The sequence below is a fragment of the Peromyscus eremicus genome, chromosome 3, assembly GCF_949786415.1.
Source record: "Peromyscus eremicus chromosome 3, PerEre_H2_v1, whole genome shotgun sequence".
In the NCBI taxonomy this organism is placed as follows: Eukaryota; Metazoa; Chordata; class Mammalia; order Rodentia; family Cricetidae; genus Peromyscus; species Peromyscus eremicus.
The window spans coordinates 114,502,829-114,525,519 of record NC_081418.1 but is presented as its reverse complement, the minus strand read 5'-3'; the positions used below and the strand labels follow the sequence as shown (position 1 = coordinate 114,525,519).

The 22,691-nt window shown below is 37.6% G+C and overlaps 1 non-coding gene across 1 annotated transcript; it reads right to left on the bottom strand.

Annotated features, from left to right (window-relative positions):
- Window positions 1-994: 994 nt before the first annotated feature.
- LOC131907556 (small Cajal body-specific RNA 16) lies at window positions 995-1,174 on the bottom strand. The gene has a single exon (XR_009378459.1). It is a non-coding gene; the product is annotated as a small Cajal body-specific RNA 16 (non-coding RNA).
- Window positions 1,175-22,691: the final 21,517 nt, after the last annotated feature.

The following is a 22,691-nucleotide window of genomic DNA, read 5'->3' as shown; positions in this document are numbered from 1 at the left end:
TTTATAACAAACAAATTACAGCATTTGGGTTATCAGCAATGAGATATTTGCTTCTTTATATACATACCTATATGCACATAAACTCAGAACTTATTTTTTTAAATAATATAAGCTTTTTAAACTATATTCTTTTTTGTTTGTATGTTTTTTCAAGACAGAGTTTCTCTGTGTATCCTTTCCTGTCCTGGAACTCACTCTGTAGACCAAGCTGACCTTGAACTCACAGAGATTGGACTGCCTCTGCCTCCCAAGTGCTGTGATTAAAGGTGTGTGCCACCACTGCCCAGCAAAACTAAGTTCTTAATTCTTCTGGTATTAACTCTTAACAAGACTTTGTTTTTAATATATACCATAGACTACTGTCCCTCAAAACAAAGAAAATACTTATTTGCTATTGAATGTTACTTTTGAATATAGGTGGCCCCTTTTACAAAATTATCTTTAATAAAGGATAAGTTACAGCCAATAGAACATATCTATTTCTATATATGGTTAATAAGTATGAACAAGTAGATATATCTGTGCCTCTGTCATCACATTCAAGAGGAAAAAGCAACAAAAGAAAATACAAGTAGTCAGGTTTAGGAATACTGAAAAAGTGCAAGTTTTGCAAGCAGCTACATTATGGAAGAGCTTCTTAGAGATTAAAGTACATTGTCTCATTAAGGGGATAATTATTCCTCCCTTGTCTTTAACACATCTTCAGTCAAATCATCTTTTCATATGGGTGGTCTCCTGATTAATGGACCTACATGGATTAACTCTTAAGGGAAGAGACAGTAGTATGTAGTGTCTCTGTAGTGGACCAGAATATCTAGTTCTCCCCTAAGAGCAGAGGTACATTCCTATTTTATTATTTTGACCAGGAAGAAGTATCTTTCCTTTAATGATTCTCAATGAAGTCTTAGCATCTTCACACACACACACACACACACACACACACACACACACACAACACAATTATTATTGTTATTATTATTATTATTTTCAGTGGTCCTGTTTGCAGCATCAACATACATATAATCATCCAATTCACACCTGTAAATGCAGATTCTAAGCCTAGGGAATGTCCCTATGGGAATTTACTTTAGGTTAAGGTTGAACTATCATTTATGAGGCTGCATCCACCTTAGGCAGATTCAAAGCCTCCACACAGGAGCCTTTCCCAGACCATTTTATATGGGGTTATAAATCCTAAGGTGGGACTATTGTAATGTTTACCTTTCCAGTGTTAGGAGGGAAATGGGAGGTATGACCAATTTCACAAAGGAACTAAATATTCCCTCATAAAATATTCCCTCCTTGGAAGCTGTGATTCTGAAGTCATTTGGGATATGGTCTGAAATTTAGGGGAAGAAGAGCTTAGGGTCTCCCCTTTTTCTGAATTTCAGTCTTCATGAGGCAATGATGAAGATCCCAGATAAATGGAGTTAGACTGCCACAAGATCATCTGAGTGTAGATTTACAATAAACGAGAGGAGAAATAATTAAAACAGCAATTGGATATATAGTGTCCAAATATTAATCCCACCATTATTAAGGTTACAAATTTCTACCATGAAATTTGATGATTTATCATTTATCTGCTGATCTATCATTTCAAACCAGTTCACCCAAAGGGACTGCTATCTCTGAAATGCATTTCAGTCATACTCCCATGTATAGCTTCCAAGCAGCTATGAAAAGCAGAGAAACCATGGAAAGAGACCAGACTAGAAACTATAGCCTCCAAACACTCCTGGAATTTCTGAGTCCCTAATAGACCCAAGGATATGTATGCCTTCTAACCAAGGACAAGAATCTCCCAAGTTCCTGTCTTAAAGTGTTTGTCTAGTATTTAATCTCCTGTTTCATTCAAGAGCAGTTGGACCTGACTGTAGCATTTGAGATCATGTACATATTCCTTTCTATTTTCAAAGTTCCTCAGACCATGATATGACAGCCAAACATACTGTAGAAAATAACACATAGTTTTTATCCAGAAGGAGCAAAGGAAAAATAAACTTCTTTGTTTCCAGTCATTTGAAATATTCTTCATCCTGTTGAGTGGACTCAGCATGGTTGCCGGGTACCCATAAACAGAGGAGTTAGTTGATACTTAAGAGTCTATTTTGTGCAGAAAGAGTTCTTGCATCTCTACTGATGGTTCTTGAACAATACAAACACACAAAAACACAGGATTCTTTCCAGCAACTCTATTTCAAAAGTGATTCCAAACCTAGACCCACAAAAGAAATTGAAAAGGAATTATTTTCCTAACCCTTCGGAAACACCTGTTCAACACCACGCTCTGTTGAACCTTCAAGGCTATGTTAACAATAGACATAACAATGACATCACCCAGTGTTGTCCTGTTTTGCAAAGCCTGCCGGTCTACTTTAACTGAATCTGTACTTGGATTAGCAGACTCCTCTCTGTGATGAAATAGTTGTAGAAAACAATCATATCCCATTTGGATTACAAACTGAAAGCACCTAGTACCCTTTCAATATTCCCCATAATTTCAACAATTTCTCAACATTTTGAATGACTAATTGAGACATGGATCCAAGTACAATGTGAACATATTTTAGTATCTCATTGATGAATTGTGTCATTTTCTTATTGTAATAAATTAAGATATTGACACAAAATAAATTATGAATTGTTGTATAACTCAGACTCAGTAAATACCTCAACTCTTTTGAAAGAATGAAGATAATAGTTAAACTCATTTAGCTCAAAATTCCTATATTCAAAGTTGGACAAGTGAATTACCAATATTTCTTTAAAATTGATTTCTGAAAAAATAAACCCTTTAAGTTTACATTACTAGGTTTGCTTTTATATGTACAAATGACAATAACTATTTTATGTATGAGGGACAATACTTCAGAACAAGTTATCAATCCTAAAATTTATGTTATGTGGGAGTTAGTGATACATCTATAATCCCAGCACTCAGAAGCCTGACAGAGGAAGCTTTAATATCCAAGGCTAACCTGGACTATAGAGTATATTCTGGGGCATCATAAATTACAGCATGTGATTTTTTTTATGAATATTTCACAAAAGGCATAAGGAAATATGTTAAACATGGAATGACATAGATTCAAAACCTTGTATCTAACTGAATAATTTTGTACATGTTATATTTTTAAAGACCACTAACTCCGCTGAAACTATTTCCCTAGAATTGTTTCCTAAAATCTGCTGCCCCTAGAAACCCAGAATACCTTATCTTCTTTTTCTTTCTCCTTGCTACCTATATCTAAATGCTTTTAGGTGCATAGTTTTTCTCTGTCAGTCCATTTTGTTAGTATGATTTACAAAATCCCAGTCAGAATCTTCAGAATATGCAAGTACATTTCCTCTTCTCTAGAGAGGCCATTGCAAATGGAGAGACAATGGCTTCATTCATAAAAATCTTTTATGTCTTCATATGGAATTATTCAGAAGAAATCCAAAAATCTTTATAGAGTAGTTTCCTCTTATCTGTGAGGGATTCTTTGAAAAGTTTGAAAGGAAAAACAAAAAATGGCATCTTATTGAAACATTAAAGAAAGAGAATACAAAATACATCCCACTTCTCATCATAAGACGTGGGGTCCAGAGGAAGTGGTATAGTCTGTTTCAATGACTGAAAGAAAACACTTGTCATCCTCATATCTCCCTTATCCATATGGGATATATTTCAAGATCCTCAAAGAAACTCTCCAAAGTATAGACAGCACTAAATCATATATGTATATATATATATGTGTGTGTGTATGTGTGTTTATATATATATGTACATGTTTTTACAAAGATTAATTTATAAACTAATCATAGTAGAAAATTAACAGCTCAACACAGTTCTTAGAAACTGTAGCACACACTTTTTTCTTAACCTAGCTGAGAACTGTCATCTTTTCAGGTAAAAGAGGACTCTTGTAGCTCATCTGTGTCATATTTGACTTGACAGTGTCACCATTCCTGTACACTATGTCACTAGTAAGCAAAATAAACTGTTCTTGAGCAAAAGCCTTACAGTACCATGGAATAGAATCTAATAACAAAGATAGCTAGTGAGTGACTAACTGCAAGGTCATACATATACTAAATGGATGCACTAGATAATGGTTCATCTCTCAAGCAAGATGGGACAGGGCTGTATGAGAATTCATAATGATAGTCAGAATAGTGTGCATTTAAAATTATTGGTTGAATTTTCTAGTCAATGCATTTGAACATCAGTTGACCAGGAGAAATTAAACCCATAGAAAGCAAAACTGTACGTAAGAAAAAAGAAGAATGATGCATTTTATTGGGAAATTCATATGTTTATACAAATGTATACACACACACACACACACACACACACACATATAATACAAAAAGGCACATATTAGAACTCTGTATTAGAGAGTAACTAAACAAAAGATGTATGGATGTTTGGTCAAAGCATATTTTACTATGAAGCTCAAATCTTTATTGTGTTAGAGGCCAATGCTATGTCCCATAACTTATGGACTTTGTGTTTAACATTTTCATCCAAGAACATTGGAATGTTCAGAGTTACTTTAATTACTCAGAAGATAAATTTCAAATTTTTCAAGAAAGAATATTGAATAAAAGTTTCATGTAAATTATATCCTATAATGACCCAAGACTTACATTTTAGATAATTATCAGATGTTGTTTTTTTGTATATTCATTATCTATATTCTTGGCACACCAGTTGTAGGCAGTAGAAAATCAGAAATGAACATTGGCTACAGTACAGGGACTCCTTCATAAAATACAGTGATGTGGCCAAATGCCACGTTAATGCAAAATTGGCCTAGAAAGTTACAGTTTGGTAAGCTAATAAAGTTAGTGCCCAGAGGCCCTCATTTCTATCACAGGAATGCTGTATGTATTCAGCATTTGGACTGCAGTCATGGCCACTGTTCTGAAATGGTCTTAATTAGAGGAGGAATAGAAAAATTACCATTCCAATCCATCTAGCCTCTAATGGAGAAGGGATGATGACCTAATCAGAAGGTTGCATGTATAATAAGTGACTACCAGCTGACAGGTACAGAAGACGTTGGTGGAGGCAGGGTAACAAGAGGAAAAGGAAAGAAAATGGATAGAAAAGATAATTTCAGCACTGTGGAGGTTGAGCATGTGGATCTTTTTGAGTTCTGCAACAGCTTGGTCAACAAACTCAGTTCTAGGCTGGCCAGGATTATGTAGTGATACTGAACTCCAAAACAAAAGAAAAAAAGAAAAACAAACAAAAAGAAAGAAGAAAGGAACATGAAAAATATTGCTGGATTGAAAAAGAAAGATGTGTGATGGTCTTGTCCTTTAGATGTGTCATGAGCCTAAGGAAATCACTTGAATAAAATGGACCTGAAATAAGTAAGGCTCTGAGTAAAAGAAAAGACAATCATTAAATATGTTTATATGACAATTATCCAGCTCTTAAAAGCTCCCATATACATTAGTGGTTTTTTGTTTGTTTGCTTGCTTTGGGTTTTTTTTTGTCTTGTCTTATTTTGTTTTGATTTGGTTTTTGAGACAAATTCTCTGCTTATTTTAGGCTGGTCATTTGTATATTTATAGAGATAACCTGTGCTTTGTGACTCTTATTAAATAAAGTTGGATATGTTCTGCTTCTTGTGGAACAACAGAAATTAAACATTTAAACAAGACGTTTTATTTGAGTGAATAAAGTTCATCTATGCTAGCTAAGTACAAGTGATCAGTGACTTGAAGGGCCAGTTGCTTGGGTTCCCAGGAACTCTTTTTTCCACTTATGTAGTAACTTCCTGGAAGTTCACTATTTCATCAACTACAAAAGCCGATTACACGCTTAAAGAGAGAGAATTCTGCCAACAAATTTAGAAAACATTTCTAAATATGTTACTTGTTTTGTATTGTGCTGTAGATAAACTATTCGTTAGTAATACATAACACAAAATACATAAAAAACTAAATTTTCTAAGTGTGCACACAAACACACACACACACACACACACACACACACACACACACACACACACGTCTTTAAGTGGCATTTGCTCATGAAAGCAAAAAGACAGTATACCCTTAAATAAGGTGTAGTCTCTGGCTTGTTTTTAAAAGGGATATAATGTCAACTATTAATAGCTATGCATCTTTTTTTTTTTTAATAAAAATTGATCAGCTCTCTAAAGATAGTCACCACTGGTCTGGATTTCAAATGAAGTCAGAATGTTTTTCTCCTTCTTCCAATACACCAAAAGAGTTCAACAAAATATCTCTGTTATACTCCTTCTTGTTCAATTTTCACACATTGTGTTTGTACTTTGGCCTTGGGAGGAAAGGTGAGGAGGTGGCTGAGAAATGAAGGTGAAGAACCCAAGGACGGGAGAGACATTGGCATTGTGTTAGGTACAAAAAGGAGTTAAGACAGGGTTCATGCTGGACCATACTACCATTTATCTATAATTAAACTTTTAGCCAATCAATTGTCCTTAATTATCATAATAACAGTGGTTGAAAATTTCCAGCCCACCTTCTGGGTATGAACATCTCAGCAACAGCAATGTAAAAATAATTGGACTTGCACAGGAAACAGCATCATTGTTATAAATGAACTTGATTGAGCTTTCAGGGTGATGAAATAAACAAAAATAAAATAAGCCATGCCAGAATGGATATATTTTTAGAAAAGAGATTGGTTTCTGTAAGATACAACTACAGTCTTCTTAATGAGGGGAAGAGTAAGGCAATGACTTGAATTTTCTTGGTAACAGTTGTCACTTAGTAATGTGAAGAACCCTGTAACCGTTTCAGAGTGAATATTCCTTACAGGCTCATGGGCATTGACACCTAGTCCCCAGATGGTGACACTGTTTGAGGGAGGTAAGAAATCTCTTGGACATGGAGCCTGCCAGGCAGTTTTAGAATCCTGATTTGAGAGTTACATACTAGCTCCATTTCCAGCCCAAGCCTCCTGCTCACTGGTCTGTGGAGTTCTAATGGATTACAACCATATTCTCCCACTGCCTTGATTTCAACTGTGCCTTCTGAGCCATCAGGCACAGTTAATCTATCAAACCACGGGCCTTGATTTGCTTCTGTCAGGCATTTAGGCACAATAATTAGACAATAATTAGAAAATACCTTTTACATAATCCTTTTGGTAAAATTTGTTGATATTTTTATGTGTGAGTGTATTGCCTGCACACATATGTCTGTACCACATGTGTGCACTGTCTGGTGAGGCCAGATATGGGTGTTGGATGTCCTGGAACTGGAGTTATAGATGGTTGTGAGCAAACATGTGGATGTTGGGCCCAGAACCCAGGTCCTCTCCAAGAGCAGTCAGTATTCTTTACCACTGAGCCATCTCTCCAGCTACATACACTTCACTTTATTAATCACAGCATATCCTATAGCCTAGATAACTAGTAAATAGTGAATGTTAAATGTTCTACTTACAACTAGAAAATAAATAACTAATTCTTAATACCTAAATTTTTATTTTAAAATATTATAAAGCAGGCTGGACAATAATAATTCTGTAAAAGTATAATCTATAAAAGGCTTGTTTTGCAAGGACCTGAATTTGATCCCTGAACACATGTTAAAAACAAACAACAAAATATCTACGTGTGGTGACACGTGCATGTAATCCTAGGGTCAGCAAGACAAACATCTCTCTAGAAATCCACTGGTCAGTCAGCCTGGTCTGTTTGGTGAGTGTGAAGCCAAGGGAGTCACTGACCCAAAGCAAAAGCAGATACTTGAAGACAGCATCTGAGAAGGTCCTCTGACTTCCACACACATTTGCAACTCATACCTGCCCCCACACAGATATGAACACAAGCACACACACACACACACACACACACACACACACACACACGCCAAACCCCACCTTTAAACACACAAACACACACACACACACACACACACACACACACACACACACACACACACGCATACTTTTTGAAAATTTTTGAAAATATTGTAGAACTCTTTTAAATTCAGTTGACTTCTTTTCTTTAACATATCACACTTGGGCACACCTAAAAAGAGACCTGTATACCAATTAAATTAAATAAAATATTCTGGAAACCTCTTCATTTTCAGAGTATGACACTCTGGAAGCCCTTTGGTGTACAGTAGGATGTATGTTCAGAGTTAGGGAGAGGACTTGGTGGTGGAAGTGCTTGCTGTCCTACTGTGAGGACCGGAATTGGAGTACTCAGAACTATGTAAGAGCTGTGTGAAGTACCATGAGTTTCTATAATCCTTGAGGAGATGGGAGAAAGAGACAGGAAACTCCCCAGCAGCTCATGGACCAGCTAACCTAAAAAATTTAGCAGAAAAGCTATGAAAGACCTTGTTTCAAACAAGGTGGAGGGTGAGAAAAGGTGGAGGATGGGAATGGAAACCTGAGCTTGCCCTCTGACATCCATTGAAGTACTGTGACACATGTACACTGCTATTCTCACACATGCATGTGCACACACACACACACACACACACACACACACACACACACACATACACATACACACACACATGCATAAATCAATAAAACGTTTAAAAAATGTGATTCCATGATGTCTTTCATAAGACTACAACCAGGGAATCCTATTCTGTCTTTCAGGGGTTCATAAAGAATATGATAAATGAAGGGTTGAGGGTAGATGTAACCCAATGTGCACCATGAGTTGCTTAATCAGAGGTAACTTGCATTGTAACTGCTGCCCTGTTGAAAAAGACTATTACATTCTATTGAGTGATTCACAAACCCTGTTCTTATAGTCACTAAATACATGAAAGCATGTTTTTATTGTCACTAGAAAATCTGAAACTGGGGAAAGTCAATCCTGAATTCATTTTGTACCTTTTCCCAATACACTTGAATATCCAACAGGAATGGTATAATTAATTATAAAAATAAATTTGTTTTGAAGAGGGATAATCAAAGTTTGAATAGAGTATAATTTATTTATGGTAGTTATGATTGATGAATTAATTGATCAATTTGGTTTCTGTCTTCTTCCATCAGTTTATTAGCCATTTCCAAACAGATTTTGTGCCTATTGTTCCCCCAAGGCATCCTCTGGGCCTACAACAAACTTGGAAGCAGCAAAAACAGCACTACATGGTAAAAACATAAATATAAAATTTGACTATTAATTGATGTAAGACTTGCTCATAAACTGATGTAATGAGGGGCTGGAAAGATGGTCCAGAGGTCAAGAGCACTGGCTGTTCTTCCAGGGAACCCAGTAATTTCTAGTACTCAAATGGTAGATCATAACTATCTGTAACTCTAGTCCCAGGTGATCTAACACCTCATTTTTAAGCAATATATTTCTTAGCTTTTTTTTTACATCTTGGATCACCATGTTGGAAAATGAGTGATGTCTCCTGTCTAACATGACTTTAAGATTGATTAGGATCAGTCTCTAAGCATTCTCAATTGTGCTGAGATAACATGGAATAGTTGTTTATTTGACCTGGGTTTAATTTCCAGCACCCAGTCTGCAGCTCACAACCAACTGTAATTCCTGTTCCGGGGGTCTGATGTCCTCTTCTGGCCTATGGTGGAAGTACATGCAGGTGGCACACAGACATACACATAGTATAAACACCCATTCTCTCTCTCTCTCTCTCTCTCTCTCTCTCTCTCTCTCTCTCTCTCCCTCCCTCCCTCCCTCCCTCCCCTCTCTCTCTCTCTCTCTCTCTCTCTCTCTCTCTGTCTCTCTCTCTCTCCCTCCCTCTCTCTCTCTCTCTCTCTCTCTCTCTCTCTCTCTCTCTCTCTGTCTCTCTCTCTGTCTCTCTCAATTAAATCCTTGTAGCGAATGCTTGCAATCACAGTTAATGAAACAAAGAGGTAATGAATTTGAGGTAGAAGAGAGGTAGAAGGGGTACGTACGTATATAGGTGTGTTTGGAGGGAGGAAAGGGAAGGGAGAAATGTAGTAAATACATTAAAATTTCAAAATTTTACATGTGAAAATACGAAGCTCTATTTAGGGGTGTACAAGACCATTGTAAATGTGAAGAATAGCTATAAAATAATGACAATCTGTTTTGGGGGAAAAGCAAATGATCAATAACTTCTCAAATCAGGAATATCTACAGAAAATATTTAATGGACTGCCTAGCTCTCACCTAAGACTCTCACATTTTGCAGGTCTGCTTTCCTTCCACACAAACGTAGGCCTTCCAATCTGCCCACTGATAAATTGGGTGTCCTGAGCTTACTGAGGGAATGTGAACTGATGAATCCAAATCATGCTTTCTTGAAGGTACAAATATAGCCCCAATCTATCTACTCCTTGAAAGTGAATTCATTACCCCCCATGTGGGTGCCCTGTACTATGCTTTGCAGTAAATGTCTTGGATCCATTTTTGATACTGTAAAGCTGAATATCTTATGAACTATGTGCTAACTTCACACTTCTGAGATTAGACTTTGGCTGATTGTCCTCTCTGATGCAAAAAGAAAAAAAAATAGGTCCATTACTGTAACACTTTGTCAAAGATATCAAACTGAATCCATGCATCATAAATGGAAATAGGGCAAACATACCAGATCCAATATCTAAATTACTTTCTCTGAAATATCTTTCAGTCAACTACCACCCAAATTGGCATCTTTTCTAGTGTTAGCATCTTCCCTGATACATTGTTGGCAGGAATTATTTTTTTTAAAAAAGCTGTCTCCTTGGCTTTGTCTAAATGTTTTAAATACTTCTGTGTTGTGAAGAGTACTGAACTTTCATATTAGATCAATTGCTCATGAAATATTTATAAAATCAGAAGAATGTATGGAAAGTTTTTATCCACTTGCTCACAATCTATTAACTCTCTGTCCAGTGATATAAATAACAGCAGTAAATAATAAATGTGTGATAAATGCAATGAGTGATTTTTTTTCTTAATTTTGAAACAGATTTTAAGGAAATTGTTAACATAAGGGGAAGGGGGCTAATTAATGACATTAGATTAAACCACTCTAACCATCAAAATATTAACTTCAATGAGACTCCTCAAATTAATTTTGAAATAAACATTTTGGGTAGCAGTTTTGATAAGTGGGTGTACACTGTTCATTTTTATGTTTAGTGACTTAACACAGGCTTAGAAAAACATGAAGGGTAGATGGATGCCAAACTTAAACTTTTCCTATCCAAGATTTGTTAAATCTAGACGATCATTAAACTGCCTTCTCCTTCTTTCTAGAAAAGTTATGATCTATGAGCCATTATTCAAATAGGGTTAGAAGTGGTCTTTACCTGATTGGATAATATAAATTTCAAGTTGATGATAGAAAACGACCAGGAAGAATACATAAATCCTTCAGGAATCACATAAATCACATCAAAGAGCCTTCAGCCCCTATGTACCAGGGTTACATTTATACACTTTAGCATAACTTTAATGTAATGTACAGACAGAGATGAATAGTGTGTTTAGGTTTGATTTACTCTTTCTTTTTTAAAGTTCTTATAAAACCAATTTATATTTCCTTTAAAATTAGCACCATACACTTCTCTGGAATGATTATTTAACGTTATGCTTCATTAATATTTGAACTACAGACACATACAAATATGGACACCTTCAAACACCATTTTCTGTGTAAAATTATAGCAATTACTCTGAATTTAATTTCTTGATCCAAGGATAGATCAGGGATTGATGTCAGTATTTCTTACAGTGATAGATTTGGATGTCAAGGACAGTCTGACATTCATTCATCCATAATGAAAAGTGAAAATACAGAGGAGAACAAATCATTTCCTACTTTGTTATCAATTTAATTAATCAAATTTGAGATAGTTTTGGTGGAAAATGCTTTCTTCAAAGAAGCTGAGTATTCATGTGTCCAAATGACAAAGGAGATCAGATTCTAGGATCTCAGGAGAAGAACCAAAAGTCACTGAATGTGGAGAAGGCTGTCAGCTCCCAGGCAGCAGAGCACAAGAGCCAGAACATGAAGATGCTCCCCAACTATGAGATTTGGAGATATTCTGCTCCACTTTGGTGGATAAAATGCATGTTTTATGATTGTATGGAATCACCAATGATATAAAGAGAAAAGGCCTTTTAAGCAACAAAGAACAAACCAGTAGGCATTATAACACCTGACTTCAAAATATACTACAATGTTATAACAATTAAACAGCCTAGTTTATAAAAATACATATGAATGAATAAAAAAGAGAGCCTAGAATAAAAACATTCACCTACAGCCATCAGAGTGCTCACAAAAGTACTAAGAATTTATACTGGATAAAGTATCATCCTCAATAAATGTTACTGGGAAAATTGGGTGTTAGCAGGAAGAAGAAAGAAATAAATCCTCTTTCTCAGTAGTTAAGAAAATCAGCTCAAGCATTTCCATCACAGATTCTCCCTTCCACTTGCATATCACATACCTCCTACTATCATTACCTTAAAGGTTTACCTGGAGGTAGGGCAGAAAGATGCAGAAAAGAAGGAGTTGGGTGAGAGTGTCAATCTAGACTGACAATACATAAACAAATTCATAAGGAGCTATATTTGGTAAGCTAATGAAGAAACAAGTTCTTTTTTTTTTTTATAAAATTAAGTTATCCTGAATGAGTTGACAAAGCATCTACCAGAAGCCATACATTATTAAATTAAAATGCTACTGTGAGAGATGGCCTGTATCTCTAAAAATTGTTTACCAGAAAGGTTCCTTGGACCGCCAAATGATACAGGAAATTGCCGCTGCTCTTTGTTGCTGACCAGAACTTGTTGATAAGACTGTTGCTGAAGATGCTATATGCCTTGGGAGTAGGAGAGATTTTAGGCTGGAACTTCAAGTGTCCTCCCTGCTTGCTAACCCTTACCATGGTCAGAAATGTAATACAGTATGCTAGGAGAGAATATAAACTGTATTGCTCATCTGTGGACCTTGTGTGCAAAAGCACACGTCAGGTAAGATGAGCATACTCGTATAATAGTGACAAGCCAGCTTTGGGGGTAACCATCTGTTTTCATACTGGATTTGATGTCTACTCCACAGGATGGAATTCACATCTGGTACAGTAAACCAGACAAAATCCTGTGGCTGGGGAGGTCACAAGTCATAGTGAAGAGAGTATTATAGTTATTTTCCTAAATGGACATAATGTGCCTGTCAAATTGGCCTGTAAATAACTATATTTATGTTTAAGGAATAGTTTAGAGAAGCTTCCTTTTGCAGTGCCTAATGGTGATGAGAGAGACTTAAAACTAGTCAAAGTACAGGGAATAAAATATTATTGAATGGCCGGGCAGTGGTGGCACATGACTTTAATCCCAGCACTTGAGAGGCAGAGGCAGGCAGATCTCTGTGAGTTCAAGGCCAGCCTGGTCTACAGAGTGACATCCAGGACAGGCACTAAAACTACACAGAGAAACTCTGTCTCAAAAAAAAAATATTGAATGATCATATACAAGTGGGAATTCTGTACCACCCCATCTAAGGCTCAGGAATATTATAGAAGGAACTTCATCAATTTATGTGCAAATTTCATATTTCTTAACAGATGAATAACATTTATTATATGAATATACCACATTTTCATTATCTGTCCACTATGTAGACATTTGGCTGTTCCCAATATCTGACTATTACAAACAGAATAGCAACAAACATCATTAAGCAGATACCGTCATGGTAGCATGCACAGTCCTTCTGGTGTAGAGTAGTATAGCTGAATCTTATGGTAGACTTACTTACAGCTTTTAAAGGAACCTTCTCACTGATATCCATAGTGACTGTTCTAGTTTGTACTCCTGCCAGCAAAGAGTGTTTTCCTTTTCCAGAATATTTTCCTCATCTGTTGTCATTTGTTTTGGGGGGGACAGGGATGGGAAATATGGAAGGGATAACTATCACTACAGGCCTTTTAAACAGTCATATGGAAACTTAACTATAGTAAAACTTCCTAAAACATACACATATAAATGGAATTTAAATGGAGTTATCATGTAATGAGAGACAATGCTCCACTGGACACTATATCTACCAAAAAGCCCTCTAGTACCAATAATGGATTACATCTTTCTGAATTGTAGGCCAAATATACACACCCACCCTTCACAAACATTGTAGGATATTGCCAATGGTTAACAACCACAACCTGATAAGGCCTTATTGCTGAGGACACCATGTACTTTCATCAATGAACATTGAAAAGTTGGACTGTGGTTCAATGAGAAACTTCACCTCTACAGAGTAGTGTTCATAGTGCTACAAGATACTATATACAATACTGTAGGAGAAAGGTAATCAACAATCTCATCCCATTCTGAACCCTGCAAGATACAATAGTGACCATCCTGAAAGATATACCCACCAGTGCAATAGTGTCACAGATGCGATGGGAGTAAATAACATCCTTGACTTTAAGGAATAAATAACATTCATTAGCTTTAAGGCCCATTCCCTAACATAAAACCCACACCTGATGCTATTAAAGCAGCCAAAAAACAGACCAAACAGCTCATGGGCCCTATGGGACAATTTATACAACTATTCTACTAAATGAGCGTAGCAATTAAATAAGTCCTAACAAAATATTGTCATAGCCATAGATTAGCACGTTGCTCAATCCTCATCCGAGAAGCTGCTTCTTTCAATAGATAGTAATTAATACAGTGACTCACACCTGGACAATATGCAGAGAGTGGGAGACTTTGGAGTACTCAATCCTAAATGAGATGTCTTTATCAGACTCAAGGCTCAATGATCTCTGCGAAGAGGACATAGAAAGATTGTAAACTCCTGCCGGGCGGTGGTGGCACACGCCTTTAATCTCAACACTAGGGAGGCAGAGGCAGGCGGATCTCTGTGAGTTCGAGGCCAGCCTGGGCTACCAAGTGAGTTCCAGGAAAGGCGCAAAGCTACACAGAGAAACCCTGTCTCGAAAAATCAAAAAAAAAAAAAAAAGAAAAAGAAAGAAAGATTGTAAACTCCAGGGGTGACAGAAGACACAGTATTTTCCTGACACAACAAGGCTGCTGCACATAGGTACTCACAGAGACTGTGACAACATGCACAAGACCTGTACAAGTTCAACTATTCATCCTAGACAAAATCTCAGAACAGGAAAAAAAGAAGTAATCCCAAAGCCCCACTTCTAGCCAAGAAGGTATTTGCAATTGATAGCTACTGAGAGAGAGGAAAATCAGTTTTCTTCAATGAAGTAACATAGTGAGTATGTCGACCACACTCTAAAGCAAGCCATATGCTCAGGAATAGTTGGCTAAAATAAAATAGACTTTGTGTTTTCTTATTTGGTTTTTGTGTGTGCTTTTCATGTCTTGGTTTTGTTTTGTTTTGTTTTGTTTGAACACAGAGAAAGAATAAGAAGTCAAGTGGGTAGGGAGGGTAGAATCTGGGAGTGGTTGGGGTCATAAAGAATATGACCAAGTTGTAATATATGAAAACTTAAAAAAAATTAAACCAAAACCAGCAAGACCTGGCAAGGGTATGGTGAAGTGGGAACTCTTATACCCTAGTGGGGATGCAGTTTTTCTGCCTGTCTTCTGGTGTTCTGTCAAATAATATAGATCGAGTTACCCAAAATGCAAAATGTTCTGATAATCCTATATCACTGGGTTTCTTTTTTCCTCTTCCTTCCTTCCCCACTCTCTACTGTCACCCTTAATGATCTTGTTAGGAGTATTTGCTTATCTCTGGGATGACTGCTGGAGGTTCCAAACTCCGACAGATGTCTTAACTGTAGAATCAGTAAAATACTTTATGTGCAATTGTTTAAATGAGTATGATTGGGCCAAAAATCAACTTTCCAATAATTAGCAAAGAGGACATAAGCATAAATGGAATATGTAAATGATAAATTATTTTAAATTATTATGTAATATTGTATCTCAGCTTAGTATAGTTGACATGTTAAAATAGATAATTCTTTGTTATATACTGTTCTATGCGTTACAGTATGTTTGAAGCATCCTTGACTTCCACTCACTAGAATGTAGTAAGTTCCCTGATTTTTATTAGGAAAACATAGAAATTTTTAAGTGTATGGAAAGGAAGACAAGTTATTCCCCACTATAACCCATTTGGAACATTGGAGCGGCTGGAGAGATGGCTCTATTGTTTAAGTGCTTGCTGCACAAACCTGAGAACCTGAGCTCCATAACTCTGAGCCCACACAAAAAAGCCAGGCATGATGGTGCTGATTTCAGTTGCCAGCATTGGGAAGGGCTCCTGGACCTGAGGCTCAATCAAGCTCAGTCAGACATCAATGAAGTCCAGGCTCAGGGAAAGAGCCCATTTCAAAAGACAGGTACAGAAAGATTAAAGGTGAGACCCTAAGTTAGCCTCTGAACTACTCATGCACACTTGTGTACTCACATACACATACACACACTGGATTATAGAAATGACATAATACATCTAATTAAACACACTCATTCAGCTACCATGGACAGAAAGAATTCTATGTACCTGCATTGAATTAGTAAGCGAAAAACAATAGTTTCTCATTCCACAGTTTATTTTCTAGTCATAGGAAAAGAAAACAATTATCACGTAGCAAGAAATTGTCTCTAATTCCAAGCCATTTTCCAAAGGAGGCTGTGGAATGAATAATAGCCACAACCAAAAAAAAAAAAATACATCAATTTCAGACATGTGAGCGTGTGTTTGAAAGTTGTGTATGATTTTAATTCAAATAAAGCAAATGACTGCTATTTTTCACAGCATAATTTCTGCCTGGTAGGAGTAAAGGATGAGGTGTCTGCCCTTGGTTCCTTCCTTATGCCTTCTGTGCTAAAATATAATGTAGAGCCCAGCACATTCTGTCTTCTCTCGCTTTTTCAACTTCATCTTTTTTTCCTTCCTTGCATATACTTTCCCCATACCTTCCACCTACATTCTCCATAAAAGTTATTAGAGAGCATGTGTGCTACTGTTGAAAAGATTTAAATGATTATAATAACAGCAAAAATTAAGAGGCATTGAAAGGTTGGTTTTCCTGTATTTTTAGAACTGCTTGTTGAAATTTTTTTTTGAGATCCTGCCTAACTTTATAGAGTATTTTTCTTATGAGTCATACTGAAACTACCACCATCCTGTCCTGGTCTGACTGCTAGAGGAAGTAGGGTTGTGACCCTTCCCCCATCTTTCTTTGGGGTCCAGAGTCCTAGAAGTGGTGATGACCTTGGCAGATATTCTTTGCCTGACTACTTCCTTATGCCCAGAGAAACTATGTGAGGGACACACACACACACACACACACACACACACACACACACACACACAAAATGGCAAAGCGGCACATAACCAAAGCTTCATGAGTTTCCAAATTGGGACTTGGAAGCTTCTTCTAGACTCTTTTGCAATTTTCCCAGGGAATCTGAGCCTTTGTGTGACCTGCTTATAAGTTTTCCTTTTTTCTCTCTTACACTCACCCATGAAGCCATCTAGTAGCAAAGTTACATAGAAGTTTCTCAAATATTGACATTCTACTAGGCACTATATAGTATCTGATCAAACACAAGAGGGATATATAAATTCAAATGTTCATTATTTCTCTATATTTTTGGGGGGGTTAGCAGGCTAAGACTCTGGAGGGGGTGCTATTAAAAAGTGTTAAAAAGATTTCATTAATATTTTAACATTTAATACCTTAGCTATTTTTTGGATTTCCTTTCTTAAAGTCTGAGTATACACCTGAACAGAATACACATACAGATCATTATACACACATAGTTAAAATCTTAAAATACTTGAAAACTGACAATCTTTATGATTATTATCATTTTATATCTCTTTGGATATGTTAGTGAATACTTTATTTTTCTGTCCACATTTATTAGATCTTTGAGAACTTATGTGTTATGCTTTGAGAATAATAATCCCCTTCCCCAACTCCTCCTAGAAGCACCCAATCCTCCCTACCTACATAAACTTGTGACCTACTTCTTTTAAACCTACCAAGGAAGTGTGGCCTTCTAATGAAGTATAATCAGCCTACCAGGGGGTACACTCTTGAAGAAAACTGACTCTTCCTTCCCAGCAGCAATTATTTGGCAATAGCTCCTTAGCTAAGTGTGAGACTTCATGCCCACCTCCTCTCTCCATGCTAAGATTTTGTCTGACTTGAGCTTGCACAGGTCTTGTGCATGCAGTCACAATCGCGGTGAGTTCATTTTGCATCTGCCCTGCTCTGTCTTTAAGTCACTGTTTGCTTGTAATCGTCCACTGCCTTGAGCTCTTAGTATCTCCCTTTCCCCATTCACAATGATCCCTGAGCTATGTGAGGAGGAGATAGATAAAAAAGAGGTGTGGTATAGATGTTCAATTTATGGCTAAATTTTCCCAGTCTCTTATTCTCTGAACGTTGATCTCTTGTGGGTCTCAGATGAGGGTTGAGAGATAGATTAATCCATGGGTAATATGACAAGTCATTAAGAATCAGTTTAATCTTACTGTGTTTAATCAAACTGTATTGATTTAGCAAAAGAATAGTATGAGGTCTCCCTAGGGCCTAGGATCTTTCTAGCCAGAGGCTCTTGGCCCTTATAATAGTATCAGACATGGATTTCATCTTCTGCAGTGAGCCTTCTATCCAATGAGAATGTAGTCAGTTACTTCCATGATTTTTATACCACTATTGCACCAGAGGACATGTCTTGCAATCCCAGTCATCATTATAGCATGCACGTTTCATAGGTGAGAAAGAGTAACAATTCCTTAACGTTAACTTCCATCACTGTGACAGCTAGCCAGTAGGGATAAAGCTTCCAGGTGAGTACCAGCTTGATTTATCCATGTTCCATGACTCAAGCATTTTGTGTTTTCAGCAATAGGGTCTCATTCTCAAGTTCTGGAGGGTAACCAATAGCATTGGCAATAACCCATAACATTTTAGAGTCTATGGGAAGTTATTGGCCAACAACGACAAAAAGAGTAACCCATTTCTGGCACTAAGATTTTCATTTGTTAGTCTGTGATCTCTAGTTGGGGTGTTGTTGCCCCATTGTAGGGTAACTACATTTTAACTCCTTTTATATGTTTATAAATATATTTCAGGAAGATTCTATGGTGGTAAGGTTTCTATGATTTTGTTGAAAGGCCTTTAGTGTTATTTATTGCTCCCTGAATTTCCTCCTCTACCCTGACTTCTTCAATCCTAATTTAACCCCTTTTGTTTCATTATTTCCCATTAACCCTTGATAGTACTGAATTCTTTCTCTTCTTCCTTGAAAGCTCTCTGTCACGGTCCCTTACTCACTTGTGAATTTTATAACTACATTTTTCTTTATAACTGGACAATATTTCATTGTGTAACTGTATCACATTTTCACTATTTATTCATCAACTGATGAACATCACAGTTGTACTCATTTCCTAGCTTGTGTGAATAGAATGGCAATGAACATGGATGAGCAAGTTATCTACAGTAAGATATAGAGTTCTTTGTGCATATTTTAATAGTGGTATATTCAGGATTCTCTAGAGCATTGGTTCTAGAGAATTCGACTTCTTTGGGAGGGTGTCTAAGGATTCTTTCACAGGGGCCACTTAAGACTATCAGAAAACACAGGTATTTACATTACAATTCATAACAGCAGCAAAATTAAAGTTGTGAAGTAGTAACTAAAGTAATTTTATAGTTGGGGGTCACCAGAACATGAAGAACTATATTAAAGGGTTGCAGCATTAGGAAAGTTGAGAACCTTTGGTTGAAAGGAAGAGAATTAATGGTGTGGTTATTAAGTAAGCTATATTAGAATAGCAATGAACAGCTGAATCACACCTTAGGGCCTGAGATCTTAGTAGTTGCTCCGTCTTTGAGATTGTGTGTCTCAGCAATGGGAGCAGTCCCACAGTAGCAATCTGTCATTTGGGGAGTCCAACAACCTAGTAGCTGCTCAGTTCACATGACTTCATGCCTCAACAATCCCAATCCAAAAACCTGGAGAGGGTTTCTAGAGAGCTGCTCATAATTAGTCAAAATGGAAGCCTGAAAACTCTGGTTCTGATCTCAATGAAGGAATCAGCAGTGGCAGCAGCATCATAAATCAAGTCACTGGTGAGAAGGAAGGCCAAGAGAGCAAAAGTCCAGTCATCTTTCTCTGCCATACCCTTTTTATCCTGAAAGCTACCAAACGTTGCCACCTACAATCAGGATGGGTTCCCACATCAATCAAATCCATCAGGACAGGTCTTCAGGGGATTCTAACATGTGGCAAGTTGACATTACAACCACCTATAATAAATGGTAGGTTTGGGTCATATAGTAGCTCTATGTCTAGCATGTTGAAGACTCTCCACAATGATTTCCTGTGAGTGAGAGTGCAGATGGGAGCAGCCCATTGGATTTCTGGAAAAAAAAAAAAAAAAAAAAAAAAAAAAAAAAAACCACAGCTAGAATTAAGTTTAAAATGTGGCAGACAAGATGCTTCAAAATGTGGAAAGAATATTCAGGACAGATGAGGCAGAAGACAGCCTTAGATCACTAAAGGAACAGACTATCCAAGTCCATGTTTTCTTAATTATTTTATTTTATTTTATTTTATTTTACAATACAATTCAGTTCTACATATCAGGCATGGATTCCCTTGTTCTTCCCCCTCCCATCCCTCTCCTTCCCCCCAGCCCACTCCCCATTCCCACCTCCTCCAGGGCAAAGCCTTCCCCATGGACTGAGATCAACCTGGTAGACTCAGTCCAGGCAGGTCCAGTCCCCTCCTCCCAGGCGGAGCCAAGCGACCCTGCATAAGCCCCAGGTTTCAACAAGCCAACTCATGCACTGAGCACAGGACTTGGTCCCACTGCCTGGATGCCTCCCAAACAGATCAAGCTAATCAACTGTCTCACTTATCCAGAGGGCCTGATCAGGTTGGGGACCCCTCAGCCATTGGTTCATAGTTCATGTGTTTCCATTCCTTTGGCTATTTGTCCCTGTGCTTTATCCAACCTTGGTCTCAACAATTCTTGCTCATACAAACCCTCCTCTTTCTCGCCAATTGGACTCCTGGAGCTCCACATGGGGCCTGGCTGTGGATCTCTGCATCCGGTTCCCTCAGTCATTGGATGGGGTTTCTAGCACGACAATTAGGGTGTTTGGCCATCCCATCACCAGAGTAGGTCAGTTCGGGCTGTCTCTCGACCATTGCAAGTAGTCTATTGTGGGGGTATCTTTATGGATTTCTGTGGGCTTCTCCAGCACTTTGCTTCTTCCTATTCTCATGTGGTCTTCATTTACCATGGCCTCCTATTCCCTGTTCTTCCTGTCTGTTCTTGATCCAGCTGCGATCTCCCGTTCCCCTAAGCTCTCTCTCCCTTGACCCTCACCCTTCATTACCCCCACTCATGTCCAGGTTGTTCATGTAGTAGATCTGATCCATTTTTCCATCACTGGGCAATTCCCATGTCTTTCTTGGGGTCCTGTTTTCCAGGTAGCATCCCTGGTGTGTGAGTTGCAGTCCAGTCTTCCTTGTTCCACATCTAGTATCCTCCTATGAGTGAGTATATACCATGTTTGTCTTTCTGAGTCTGGGTTGCCTCACTCAGGATGATTTTTTCTAGATCCATCCATTTGCCTGCAAACCTCATGATGTCATTGTTTTTTCTCTGCTGAGTAGTATTCCATTGTGTATATGTACCACATTTTATTTATCCATTCTTCAGTTGAAGGATATCTAGGTTGTTTCCAGGTTTGGGCTATTACAAACAATGCTGATATGAACATAGCTGAGCAAATGCCGGTGTGGTATGATTGAGCATTCCTTGGGTATATGCCCAAGAGTGGTATAGCTGGGTCTTGGGGGAGATTGATTCCCAACTTTCTAAGAAAGCGCCATACTGATTTCCAAAGTGGTTGTACAAGATTGCATTCCCACCAGCAGTAGAGGGGAGTTCCTCTAGCTCCATATCCTCTCCAGCATAAGGTGCCTTCAGTGTTTTTGATCTTAGCCATTCTGACAGGTATAAGGTGGTATCTCAGAGTTGTTTTGATTTGCATTTCCCTGATAATTAGGGATGTTGAGCAATTCCTTAAATGTCTTTCAGCCATTTGAGTTTCCTCTGTTGAGAATTCTCTGTTTAGTTCTATAGCCCATTTCTTAATTGGACTGTTGGGCATTTTGATGTCTAATTTCATGAGTTCCTTATATATTCTGGATATCAGTCCTCTGTCAGATGTGGGGTTGGTGAAGACCTTTCCCATTCTGTAGGCTGTCGCTTTGCCTTGTTGACCATATCCTTTGCTCTACACAAGCTTCTCAGTTTCAAGAGGTCCCATTGATTAATTGTTTCTCTCAGTGTCTGTGCTACTTGTGTTATATGTAGGAAGTGATCTCCTATGCCAATGTGTTCAAGACTACTTCCTTCTTTCTCTTCTAGCAGGTTCAGAGTAGCTGGATTTCTGTTGAAGTCCTTGATCCACTTGGACTTAAGTTTTGTACACGGTGATAGATATAGATCTATTTGCAGTCTTCTATATGTTGATATCCAGTTATGCCAGCACCATTTGTTGAAGATGCTTTCTTTTTCCATTGTACACTTTTGGCTTCTTTGTCAAAAATTGTATGTTCATAGGTGTGTGGATTAATGTCAGGGTCTTCAATTTGATTCCATTGGTCCACATGTCGGTTTTTATGCCAGTACCAAGCTGTTTTTATTACTGTAGCTCTATAGTAGAGCTTGAAGTCAGGGATTGTGATGCCTCCAGAGGTTGT